Here is a 12652-nt window from a genome sequence, read left to right as displayed (position 1 = left end):
TATGCTCATTTGTTGTTGAATGAACAGCTGAGTATGTCACTCTAATCAACTGGAGATATTTCCAAAGATTCTTTCCTTTACCTCTTGAGAGTTGTGTCACTTTATCCTTAAGGCTCTGCATCTGAGGCACAAAACTCAGTGAAAAACAGATTACTTCATAAGATGACACATTTTCTTCTCCAGCCAGAACCACAATTCTTTCCTCTTAAGACTCCAAGATCCCAGGGTAGGAATCTCCTGAGTTTGGGCTAAAAAGTTTACCAAGAGTGTGTTCATGTGCGAGCCCACTATCACATCAAAGGAAATCATTGTTGGAAAAACATGAGGAAAGACACTAGCCGCATTTATAAACTAAATTAAAGGGGCACCATGCTTTATAAAACTAGTACTATTGTTATTATATTTACCTTTTCCCTTTAATTCTGAGGATATAGGGAGCATTTTTTCTATGATGCATGCATATGCCCATGTAATATTTTGACAGTCCTCTGCTCAAGACCCTTTATGTTTTATTCTGGTGATTTTATTACTTCATATCCATATCTTTATATCAACATAGAAATCATGTTACAAATTTCGTCCTAATTTTGATGTTCTTCACCATTGCTCTTTTTATTTATCTAGCATATTGAATCAATATAGCATCAATACCATCCTTACAGTTTAGCACCACTCTTTGTTTTATTCTTCATTTTTTGTTTTTGTGTGTGTGTGTGTGTGTGTGTGTGTGTGTGTCATATCAAAGAAATTCCCCATTTCTCCAAAGAACAAAAATAGTTGCTGAGGATTTCTTCATACTATTTCTAGCACCTTCGACAATTTTAGGACAGTGACAATACTTACCAATCAGATTTATATTAGTAAATTGTCACTCCACAAACATGCACACAATAAACTAAGAGCCAATAGATATTGAAATAAACTGATCACCTAGATAAGACAAATTGTCCTGTAAAAATCTATCCCTTATGGAATATTCATAACCACCTGAGGCACTTTCAGGTCACAAGATTTAGTTCGTTCTTCTCTGCTTCTGTCTTGGTTCTTTCTCACCCACCTTTTCAGAACTCTGCGTTTGCCTTACTTTTTCACTGTTTAATCACAGGCCTTGCCTTATCTTGTGTTTGCTCTCACCTGTATATAGACAACAATCCACTCTACAGTGAATTTTGGTGCATTGTTTTGTCTCATGCCCCTGAAATGCAAGGGATCAATAGAGAATATAGGAATGATAGTTTTGCTTATATGGGCACATTGCCAGTAATGGTGGTTTCTTTCTATATTTACTCTAATTCTGACTGTGACCTAAGAACATCCCTGATGTATTTTAGAGTCCCTTCCATTGTCATTATCAATGCACCAATACCATGTGAGTAGTGCATGACTACAATGTGACTGTTCTAGTTTTTGTCTGTCACATGTTAAGAATCTAGTTTTATTTGTAAGATTTATTTTATTATAATTAGGTGTATTTGTGCATTCATGTGGGGGTGAGTGCATAGGTGCACAATATATATGTTAACTTGGCTGTAGGCATCTGTGAAGAACAGAAGTTCATTAACATTATCATTATCCTTTGAGCTAGAATTTGAGATGACTTTGATCTGACATAGATAAATGCTGGAATAAGCTCATCGGGTTGTCTAGAATAGTATCATGAGTACATAAATGCTCAAATAGCTCTTCAAAGCCAGACTCCAGGATTTATTTCTATCTCCATAAATATCCCCTAAAATTTGCATAAAATTGCTGCCTAAAACAGATTTTCACAATGCCAACATTGATTGGGATTACAAAATATAAGTATAAATCTCAAAAGATCCCACACCTAGGTGGAAATGTACAGCCAAGTAAGGACTGCTGAAAAAAGGTGAGTAAATATACACGGAAGATGAAGCTATTACTATGCTATAACAGGTAGTGGTAATGAATAAAATAGACTAATAACCTTATTGACTGTTTAGTAAAACCCATGACTTTTGTAGAGCAAATTTATTCAAATTCTTTTAATCATGTCTTCTTGATGACTGATGAATTTCTTAGGAACTGATATCTGGTAATTTTTGTCTGGAAATCGGTTGTTTGTTGATGTAATCAAATAAGAATAACATCATTTTGGCTGATACAGATATGAATATAATTCTGTAATACACAGAGTAAACAACCAGATGGCTGATACACTGAATGAAGTACTACAGCTGCAATGAAAGCAGGGACAATATGAATGAGACAATAGTGTTTTTTTTTTTATTAACTTGAGTATTTCTTATTTACATTTCGAATGTTAGTCCCTTTCCCAGTTTCCCGGCAAACAACCCCCTAGTCCCTCCCCCTCCCCTTCTTTATGGACGTTCCCTCCCCACCCTCCCCCCTTGCCGCCCTCCCCCAAACAATCATGTTCACTCGGGATTCAGTTACTTAGCAGGAGCAAGGGCTTCCCCTTCCACTGGTGATCTTACTAGGATATTCATTGCTACCTATGAGGTAAGACTCCAGGATCAGTCTATGTATAGTCTTTAGGTAGTGGCTTAGTCCCTGGAAGCTCTAGTTGCTTGGCATTGTTGTTCATAAGGGGTCTCGAGCCCCTTCAAGCTCTTCCAGGTCTTTCTCTGAATCCTTCAACGGGGATCCTATTCTCAGTTCAGTGGTTTGCTGCTGGCATTCGCCTCTGTATTTGCTGTATTCTGGCTGTGTCTCTCAGGAGAGATCTACATCCAGCTCCTGTCGGCCTGCACTTCTTTGTGTCATCCATCTTGCCTAATTGGGTGGGTGTATATGTATGGGCCACATGTGGGGCAGGCTCTGAATGGGTGTTCCTTCTGTCTCGGTTTTAATCTTTGCCTCTCTATTCCCTGCCAAGGGTATTCTTGTTCCCCTTTTAGAGAAGGAGTGAAGCATTCACATTTTGATCAACCGTCTTGAGTTTCATGTGTTCTATGCATCTAGGGTAATTCAAGCATTTGGGCTAATAGCCACTTATCAATGAGTGCATACCATGTGTGTTTTTCTGTGATTGGGTTACCTCACTCAGGATGATATTTTCCAGTTCCAACCATTTGTCTATGAATTTCATAAAGGCATTGTTTTTGATAGCTGAATAATATTCCATTGTGTAGATGCACCACATTTTCTGTATCCATTCTTCTGTTGAAGGGCATCTGGGTTCTTTCCAGCTTCTGGCTATTATAAATAAGGCTGCTATGAACATTGTGGAGCATGTGTCTTTGTTATATGTTGGGGCATCTTGTGGGTATATGCCCAAGAGAGGTATAGCTGGATCCTCAGGTAGTTCAATGTCCAATTTTCTGAGGAACCTCCAGACTGATTTCCAGAATGGTTTTATCAGTCTGCAATCACATCAAAAATGGAGGAGTGTTCCTCTTTCTCCACATCCTTGCCAGCATTTCTTGTCACCTGAGTTTTCGATCTTAGCCATTCTGACGGATGTAAGGTGGAATCTCAGGGTTGTTTTGACTTGCATTTCCCTTATGACTAAAGATGTTGAACATTTCTTTAGGTGTTTCTAAGCCATTCGGCATTCCTCAGCTGTGAATTCTTTGTTTAGCTCTGAACCCCATTTTTTAATAGGGTTATTTGACTCCCTACAGTCTAACTTCTTGAGTTCTTTGTATATTTTGGATATAAGCCCTCTATCTGTTATAGGATTGGTAAAGATCTTTTCCCAATCTGTTGGTTGCCATTTTGTCCTAACCACAGTGTCCTTTGCCTTACAGAAGCTTTGCAGTTTTATGAGATCCCATTTGTCGATTCTTGATCTTAGAGCATAAGCCATTGGTGTTTTGTTCAGGAAATTTTTTCCAGTGACCATGTGTTCGAGATGCTGCCCTAGTTTTTCTTCTATTAGTTTGAGTGTATCGGGTTTGATGTGGAGGTCCTTTATCCACTTGGACTTAAGCTTTGTACAGGGTGATAAGCATGGATCGATTTGCATTCTTCTACATGTTGACCTCCAGTTGAACCAGCACCATTGACTGAAAATGCCATCTTTTTTCCATTGGATGGTTTTGGCTCCTTTGTCAAAAATCAAGTGACCATAGGTGTGTGGGTTCATTTCTGGGTCTTCAATTCTGTTTCATTGGTCTATCTGTCTGTCTCTGTACCGATACCATGCAGTTTTTAATCACTATTGCTCTGTAATATTGCTTGAGTTCAGGGATAGTGATTCGCCCTGTAGTCCTTTTATTGTTGAGAATAGTTTTAGCTATCCTGGGTTTTTTGTTATTCCAGATGAATTTGCAAATTGTTCTAACTCTTTGAAGAATTGGATTGGTATTTTGATGGGGAATGCATTGAATCTGTAGATCACTTTTGGTAAAATGGCCATTTTTACTATATTAATCCTGCCAATCCATGAGCATGGGAGATCTTTCCATCTTCTGAGGTCTTGTTTTTAAAACCTCCATTTGTTCAAATTTGGTTTTAAACAGTGTTCCTTTTTATACTTTGAGATTATTATATAGTCCCCCTTGCATTACAATCTTCCCAACTCTCTCATAAAGAAATTCTTGCTTCCCTGGAACTTCACAGGCTGCATTTCATTAATTTTTGCTATATGCAAAATGTATATGGATCCATATGTATCTAAAATATACTCCAAAATCTAAACAGCTCAGTATATGTAAAGTTATTTATAGTGTATTTTCATGGCTTAATCTTTTTTAGACTATTAATAGGTGTGGCATTTCATAGAAGGAGGCTGTTCCTCTGTTGTCTTTTTGGAGGAAAAATGTTCCAAAAATGAAACCTGTAATTTTCATGGTTTAATACATCCTCACCTTTCCCAGTCTACTTTGGCATGTCTATTATTATTGTCCTTGTTCAACTCATGTTAAGGCAATTCTACTATTGAGACTTTGTGGGTGCAGCTCTTAAGTTACTAAAAGACAGTGTTGCACAGCAGTTTCTGGAACACAAAATCTACACAATCCTTTAAAATATTCTCAGAGCCTCAGCTTTGTGAGCTGCTTTGTAGATACATCCATTTTCACTGGTTTCTAAATCTTTTTGATTGATTTTTGTTTTGTTTAATTGGCTTCATAATTTTTTATTAATTTTTTATTAACTTGAGTATTTCATATTTACATTTCGAGTGTTATTCTCTTTCCCGGTTTCCGGGCCAACATACCCTAACCCCTCCACCTCCCCTTCTATATGGGTGTTCTCCTCCCCATCCTCCCCCGATTGCCACCCTCCCCCCTACAATCACGTTCACTGTGGGTTCACTCTTAGCAGGAACAAGGGATTCCCCTTCCACTGGTGATCTTACTAGGATACTCACTGCTACCTATGAGGTCAGAGTCCAGGGTCAGTCCATGTATAGTCTTTGGGTAGTGACTTAGTCCCTGGAAGCTCTGGTTGCTTGGCATTGTTGTTCATATGGGGTCCCAAGCCCCTTCAAACTCTTCAAGTTCTTTCGCTGATTCCTTCAACATGGGTCCTGTTCTCAGTTCAGTGGTTTGCTGCTGGCATTCGCCTCTGTGTTTGCTGTATTATGGCTGTGTCTCTCAGGAGAGATCTACATCCGGCTCCTGTCGGCCTGCACTTCTTTGCTTCATCCATCTGGTCTAATTGGGTGGGTGTATATGTATGGGCCACATGTGGGGCAGGTACTGAATGGGTGTTCCTTCTGTCTCTGTTTTAATCTTTGTCTTTCTATTCCCTGCCAAGTGTATTCTTGTTCCCCTTTTAAAGAAGGAGTGAAGCATTCACATTTTGATCATTTCTCTTGGGTTACATGTGTTCTATGCATCTAGGGTAATTCAAGCATTTGGGCTAATAGCCACTTATCAATGAGTGCATACCATGTGTGTTTTTCTGTGATTGAGTTATCTCACTCAGGATGATATTTTCCAGTTCCAAACATTTGCCTAACAATTTCATAAAGGCATTGTTTTTGAGAGCTGAGTAATATTCCATTGTGTAGATGTACCACATTTTCTGTGTCCATTCTTCTGTTGAAGGGCATCTGGGTTCTTTCCAGCTTCTGGCTATTATAAATAAGGTTACTATGAACAGAGGAGCACGTGTCTTTTTATATGTTGGGGAATCTTTTGGGTATATTCCCAAGAGAGGTATAGCTGGGTCCTCAGGTAGTTCAATGTCCAAATTTCTGAGGAACCTCCAGACTGATTTCCAGAATGGTTTTATCAGTCTGCAATCCCACCAACAATGGGGGAGTATTCCTCTTTCTCCACATCCTCGCCAGTGTTTGCTGTCACCTGAGTTTTTGATCTTAGTCATTCTCACCAGTATGAGGTGAAATCTCAGGGTTGTTTTGATTTACATTTCTCTTATGAATAAAGATGTTGAACATTTCTTTAGGTGTTTCTCAGCCATTCGGCATTCCTCAGCTGTGAATTCTTTGTTTAGCTCTGAACCCCCTTTTTTTAAATAGGGTTATTTGACTCCCTGCGGTCTAACTTCTTGAGTTCTTTTTTTATTTTGGATATAAGCCCTCTATCTGTTGTAGGATTGGTAAAGATCTTTTCCCATTCTGTTGGTTGTCGTTTGTCCTAACCACAGTGTCCTAAGCCTTACAGAAGCTTTGCAGTTTTATGTGATCCCATTTGTCGATTCTTGATCTTAGAGAATAAGCAATTGGTATTTTGTTCAGGAAATTTTTTCCAGTGACCATGTGTTCGAGATGCTTCCTCACTTTTTCTTCTATTAGTTTGAGTGTATCTGTTTTGATGTGGAGGTCCTTGATCCACTTGGATTTAAGCTTGGTACAGGGTGATAAGCATGGATCGATTTGCATTCTTCTACATGTTGACCTCCAGTTGAACCAGCACCATTGGCTGAAAATGCTATCTTTTTTCCATTGGATGGTTTTGGCTCCTTATATCAAAAATCAGGTGCCCATAGGTGTGTGGTTTCATTTCTGGGTCTTCAATTCTATTCCATTGGTCTATCTGTCTGTCTCTGTACCAATACCATGCAGGTTTTTTCACTACTGCTCTGTAATACTGCTTGAGTTCAGGGATAGTGATTCCTCTTGAAGTCCTTTTATTATTGAGGATAGTTTTAGCTATCTTGTTTTTTTTGTTATTCCAGATGAATTTGCAAGTTGTTCTGTCTAACTCTCTGAAGAATTGGATTTGTATTTTGATGGGGAATGCATTGAATCTGAAGATCGCTTTTGGTAAAATGGCCTTTTTTACTATATTAATCCTGCCAATCCATGAGCATGGGAGATCTTTCCATCTTCTGAGCTCTTCTTCAATTTCTTTCTTTAGAGTCTTGAAGTTCTTATTGTACAGATCTTTTACTTGCTTGGTTAAAGTCACACCAAGGTACTTTATATTATTTGGGACTATTATGAAGGGTGTTGTCTCCCTAATTTCTTTCTTGGCTTGTTTCTTTTTTGTGTAGAGGAAGGTTACTGATTTATTTGAGTTAATTTTATACCCAGCCAGTTTCCTGAAGTTGTTTATCAGCTTTAGTAGTTCTCTGGTGGAACTTTTGGGATCACTTAAATATACTATCATATCATCTGCAAATAGTGATATTTTGACTTCTTCCTTTCCAATCTGTATTCCCTTGATCTCCTTTTGTTGTCTGATTGCTCTGGCTAGAACTTCAAGAACCATATTGAATAAGTAGGGAGAGAGTGGGCAGCCTTGTCTAGTCCCTGATTTTAGTGGGATTGCTTCAAGTTTCTCTCCATTTAGTTTAATGTTAGCGACTGGTTTGTTGTATATGGCTTTTACTATGTTTAGGTATGGGCCTTGAATTCCTATTCTTTCCAGGACTTTTATCATGAAGGGGTGTTGAATTTTCTCAAATGATTTCTCAGCATCGAATGAAATGATCATGTGGTTTTCTTCTTTCAGTTTGTTTATATAATGGATCACATTGACAGTTTTCCATATATTAAACCATCCCTGCATGCCTGGGATGACGCCTACTTGATCATGGTGGATGATTGTTTTGAAGTGCTCTTGGATTCGGTTTGCTAGAATTTTATTGAGTATTTTTGCGTTGATATTCATAAAGGAAATTAGTCTGAAGTTCTCTTTCTTTGTGGGGTCTTTGTGTGATTTAGGTATAAGAGTAATTGTGGCTTCATTGAATGAATTCAGTAGTGCACCATCTGTTTCAATTTTGTGGAATAATTTGGATAGTATTGATATGAGGTCTTCTATGAAGGTATGATAGAATTCTGCACTAAACTCGTCTGGACCTTGGCTCTTTTTGGTTGGGAGACCTTTAATGACTGCTTCTATTTCGTTAGGAGTTATGGGGTTGTTTAAATGGTTTATCTGTTCCTAATTTAACTTTGGTACCTAGTATCTGTCTAGGAAATTGTTCATTTCCTGCAGATTTTCAAGTTTTGTTGAATATTGACTTTTGTAGTAGGATCTGATGATTTCTGAATTTCCTCTGATTTGTAGTTATGTCTCCCTTTTCATTTCTGATTTTTTTAATATGGACACACTATCTGTGTCCTCTCATTAGTCTGGGTAATGGTTTATCTATCTTGTTGATTTTCTCAAGAACCAACTTTTGGTTCTGTTGATTCTTTCTATGGTCCTTTTTGTTTCTCCCTGCTGATTTTAGCTCCTAGTTTGATTATTTCCTGCCTTCTACTCCTCCTGGGTGTATTTGCTTCTTTTTGTTCTAGAGCTTTTAGGTGTACTGTCAAGCTGCTGACATATGCTCTCTCTTGTTTATTTCTGCAGGCACTCAGAGCTTCGAGTTTTCCTCTTAGCACAGCTTTCATTGTGTCCCATAAGTTTGGGCATGTTGTACCTTCATTTTCATTAAATTCTAAGAAGTCTTTAATTTCTTTCTTTATTTCTTCCTTGACCAGGTTATCGTTGAGTAGAGCATTGTTAAATTTCCACATATATGTGGGCGTTCTTCTCTTATTGTTATTGAAGACCAGCTTTAGGCTGTCGTGGTCTGATAGCACGCATGGGATTATTTCTATCTCTCTGTACCTGTTGAGGCCCTTTTTTTGACCAATTATATGGTCAATTTTGGAGAAAGTACCATGAGGAGCTGAGAAGAAGGTATATCCTTTTGCTTTAGGATAGAATGTTCTATAAATATCTGTTAAGTCCATTTGGTTCATGACTTCTCTTCGTCTGTCTACATCTCTGTTTAATTTCTGTTTCCATGATCTGTCCATTGATGAGTGTGGGGTGTTGAAATCTCCTACTATTATTGTGTGAGGTGCAATGTGTGTGTTGATCTTTACTAAGGTTTCTTTTACGTATGTAGGTGCCCTTGTATTTGGGGCATAGATATTTAGGATTGAGAGTTCATCTTGGTGGATTTTTCCTTTGATGAATATGAAGTGTCCTTCTTTATCTTTTTTGATGACTTTTAGTTGAAAATTGATTTTATTTGATATTAGAATGGCTACTCCAGCTTGCTTCTTCCGACCATTTGCTTGGAGAGTTGTGTTCCAGGCTTTTATCCTGAGGTAGTGTCTGTCTTTGTCTCTGAGGTGTGTTTCCTGTAGGCAGCAGAATGCAGGGTCCTCATTGCATATCCAGTTTGTTAATCTATGTCTTTTTATTGGGGAGTTGAGGCCATTGATGTTGAGAGATATTAAGGAATAGTGATTATTGCTTCCTGTTAAATTCATATTTGGTTGTGAGGTTATGTTTTTGTGCTTTTCTTCTATTTCTTTTGTTGCCAAGACGATTAGTTTCTTGTTTTTTCTAGGGTGTAGCTTGCCTCCTTATGTTGGGCTTTACCATTTATTATCCTTTGTAGCGCTGGATTTGTAGAAAGATACTGTGTAAATTTGGTTTTGTCATGGAATATCTCGGTTTCTCCATCTATGTTAATTGAGAGTTTTGCAGGATACCGTAACCTGGGCTGGCACTTATGTTCTCTTAGGGTCTGTATGACATCTGTCCAGGATCTTCTGGCTTTCATAGTCTCTGGGGAAAAGTCTGGTGTGATTCTGATAGGTCTGCCTGTATATGTTACTTGACCTTTTTCCCTTACTGCTATTAACATTCTTTCTTTATTTTGTCCATTCGGTGTTTTGACTATTATGTGACAGGAGGAGTTTCTTTTCTGGTCCAATCTATTTGGAGTTCTGTAGGCTTCTTGTATGCTTATGGGCATCTCTTTCTTTACCTTAGGGAAGTTTTCTTCTATGATTTTGTTGAATATATTTATTGGTCCTTTGAGCTGGGAATCTTCACTTTCTTCTATACCTATTATCCTTAGGTTTGATCTTCTCATTGAGTCCTGGATTTCCTGTATGTTTTGGACCAGTAGCCTTTTCCGCTTTACATTATCTTTGACAGTTGAGTCGATGTTTTCTATGGAGACTTCTGCTCCTGAGATTCTCTCTTCTATCTCTTGTATTCTGTTCGTGATGCTCGTATATACGGCTCCTTGTCTCTTCCTTTGGTTTACTATATCCAGGGTTGTTTCCATGTGTTCTTTCTTGATTGCTTCTATTTCCATTTTTAATTCCCTCAACTGTTTGTGTTTTCCTGGAATTCTTTCAGGGATTTTTGTGATTCCTCTCTGTAGACTTCTTGTTTATTTATGTTTTCCTGCATTTCTCTAAGGGAGTTCATCATGTCTTTCTTGAAGTCCTCCAGCATCATGTTCAAATATGTTTTGAATCTAGATCTTGCTTTTCTGGTGTGTTTGGATATTCCGTGTTTGCTTTGGTGGGAGTATTGGGCTCTGATGATGCCATGTAGTCTTGGTTTCTGTTGTTTGGGTTCCTGCGCTTGCCTCTCGTCATCAGATTATCTCTAGTGTTACTTTGTTCTGCTATTTCTGACAGTGGCTAGATTGTCCTATAAGGAGTGCTCTAGACCTGTTTTCCTGTTTTCTTTCAGCCAGTTATGGGAACAGAGTGTTCTGCTTTTGGGTGTATAGTTTTTCATATCTACAGGTCTTCAGCTGTTCCTGTGGGCCTGTGTCCTGAGTACACCAGGCAGGTCGCTTGGAGCAAAAAAGTTGGTCTTACCTGTGGTCCCGAGGCACAAGTTTGCTCGTGGGGTGTTGCTTATGAGCTCTCCACAAGGGCAGCAACCAGGAGGACCTGCACTGCCCTTTCTGGGAGCCCCAGTGCACCAGGTCCCAGATGGCGTTTGGTGTTTTACTCTGGAGTCAGAAATGAGGGCAGAGTGTAGTGTCTTCTGGTTTCCCAGGCATGTCTGCCTCTCTGAAGGTTTAGGTCTCCCTCCCATGGGATTTGGGTGCAGAGAACTGTTTATCTGATCGGTCCCTTCAGGTTCCGGAGGAGTCTGAAACGCAGGGGACCTGCTGTTCCTGTGCCCTTATCTATGGGAACCCAGAGGTCGTATACAGTTCCCTTTGGGCCAGGGATGTGAGCAGGGGTGGGCAGTGTTGGTGGTCTCTTCTGCTCTGCAGTCTCAGGAGTGCCCCCATAATTTTCAAGTACAGTTTCCTTGAAGAGTATGTTTATCTCTGTGACTAAGAAAATACATTTACAATACAATTAGTGATTATGTTGTATTATTTCTCCAAAGTCTGCAAGAGAAGTTTCTCCAAAACTTCACTAACCCTAATGGTAAACATGGTAGATGGTTTTCTGTACAACTCAAAAGCTACTTGATACTGTGATATTATGTTTCCTACAAGAAAACTTTGAGTTATGCAATCATGGTTGTTTTTTTGATAGAAATTATAGTTGGATGGAAGTGCTGGTTACTTCCATCATTTGAATTTTGTATTTTATATCTAGAATTATAAAAAATCTTTTTCTTTTTATTTATTGGATATTTTTATAATTTACATTTTAAATGTTATAACATTTCATGGTTCACCATACCCCCCAGAAACCTGCTATCCCATCCCTCATCCTCCTTATTCTTTGAGGGTGGTCCCTCACCCATCCACCCACTCCCACCCATCTAACTGCCCTGATATTCCACTACACTGGTAGATTAAGTCTTGACAAGACTAGGGGCCTCTCTTCCCACTGATGCTGTAAAGGTCATTGTCTGCTATGTATGCAGATGGAGCCATAGGTCAACCCCTGTGTTCTCTAGGGATGGTGGTTTTGTCCCTGAAAGCTCTTGGGGGGATCTGGATGGTTGATAATTTGATTCTTCTTATGGGGTTCCAAACCCGTTTGGCTACATCAATCTTTTTCTAACTCTTCTATTGGGGACTCTGGTCTCAGTTCAACAGTGAACTGTGAACATCCATTTCTGTATTCGTTAGCCTCTTGTACAGCCTCTCAGGAGACAGCTATATCAGGCTCCTTACAGCAGGCACTCCTTGGCATCCAAATTATTGTCTGGATTTGGTGTCTATATGGGAAGGTTCCCCTCAAGTGGGACAATCTCTGGATGGCCTTTTCTTTAGTCTCTGATCCACACATTCCCTTAAAACTTTCTCTTGTGAGTATTGTTGTTTCCCCTTCTAAGAAGGACTGAAGAATCCATGGTTTGGTCTTCTTTCTTGAGATTCATGTGGTTGCTGAAATGTATCATGTGAATTCTGAGTTTTTGTGCTAATATCTGCTTGTCAGTGAGAGAATACCATGAGGTTTTGTTTTGTTTTATTTTGTTTTGTTTTTTGTGATTAGGTTACCTCACTCAGGATGATATTTGCTAAGAACATTCATTTGCCAAAGAATATCACGAAGTCATTGTTTTTAATAACTGAGTAGAATTCG

This window comes from Rattus norvegicus, chromosome 9 (assembly GCF_021556685.1).
Source record: "Rattus norvegicus strain SHRSP/BbbUtx chromosome 9, alternate assembly SHRSP_T2T, whole genome shotgun sequence".
NCBI lineage: Eukaryota > Metazoa > Chordata > Mammalia > Rodentia > Muridae > Rattus > Rattus norvegicus.
The sequence above is the reverse complement of the archived record's forward strand: the minus strand, read 5'-3'. Positions refer to the sequence as shown.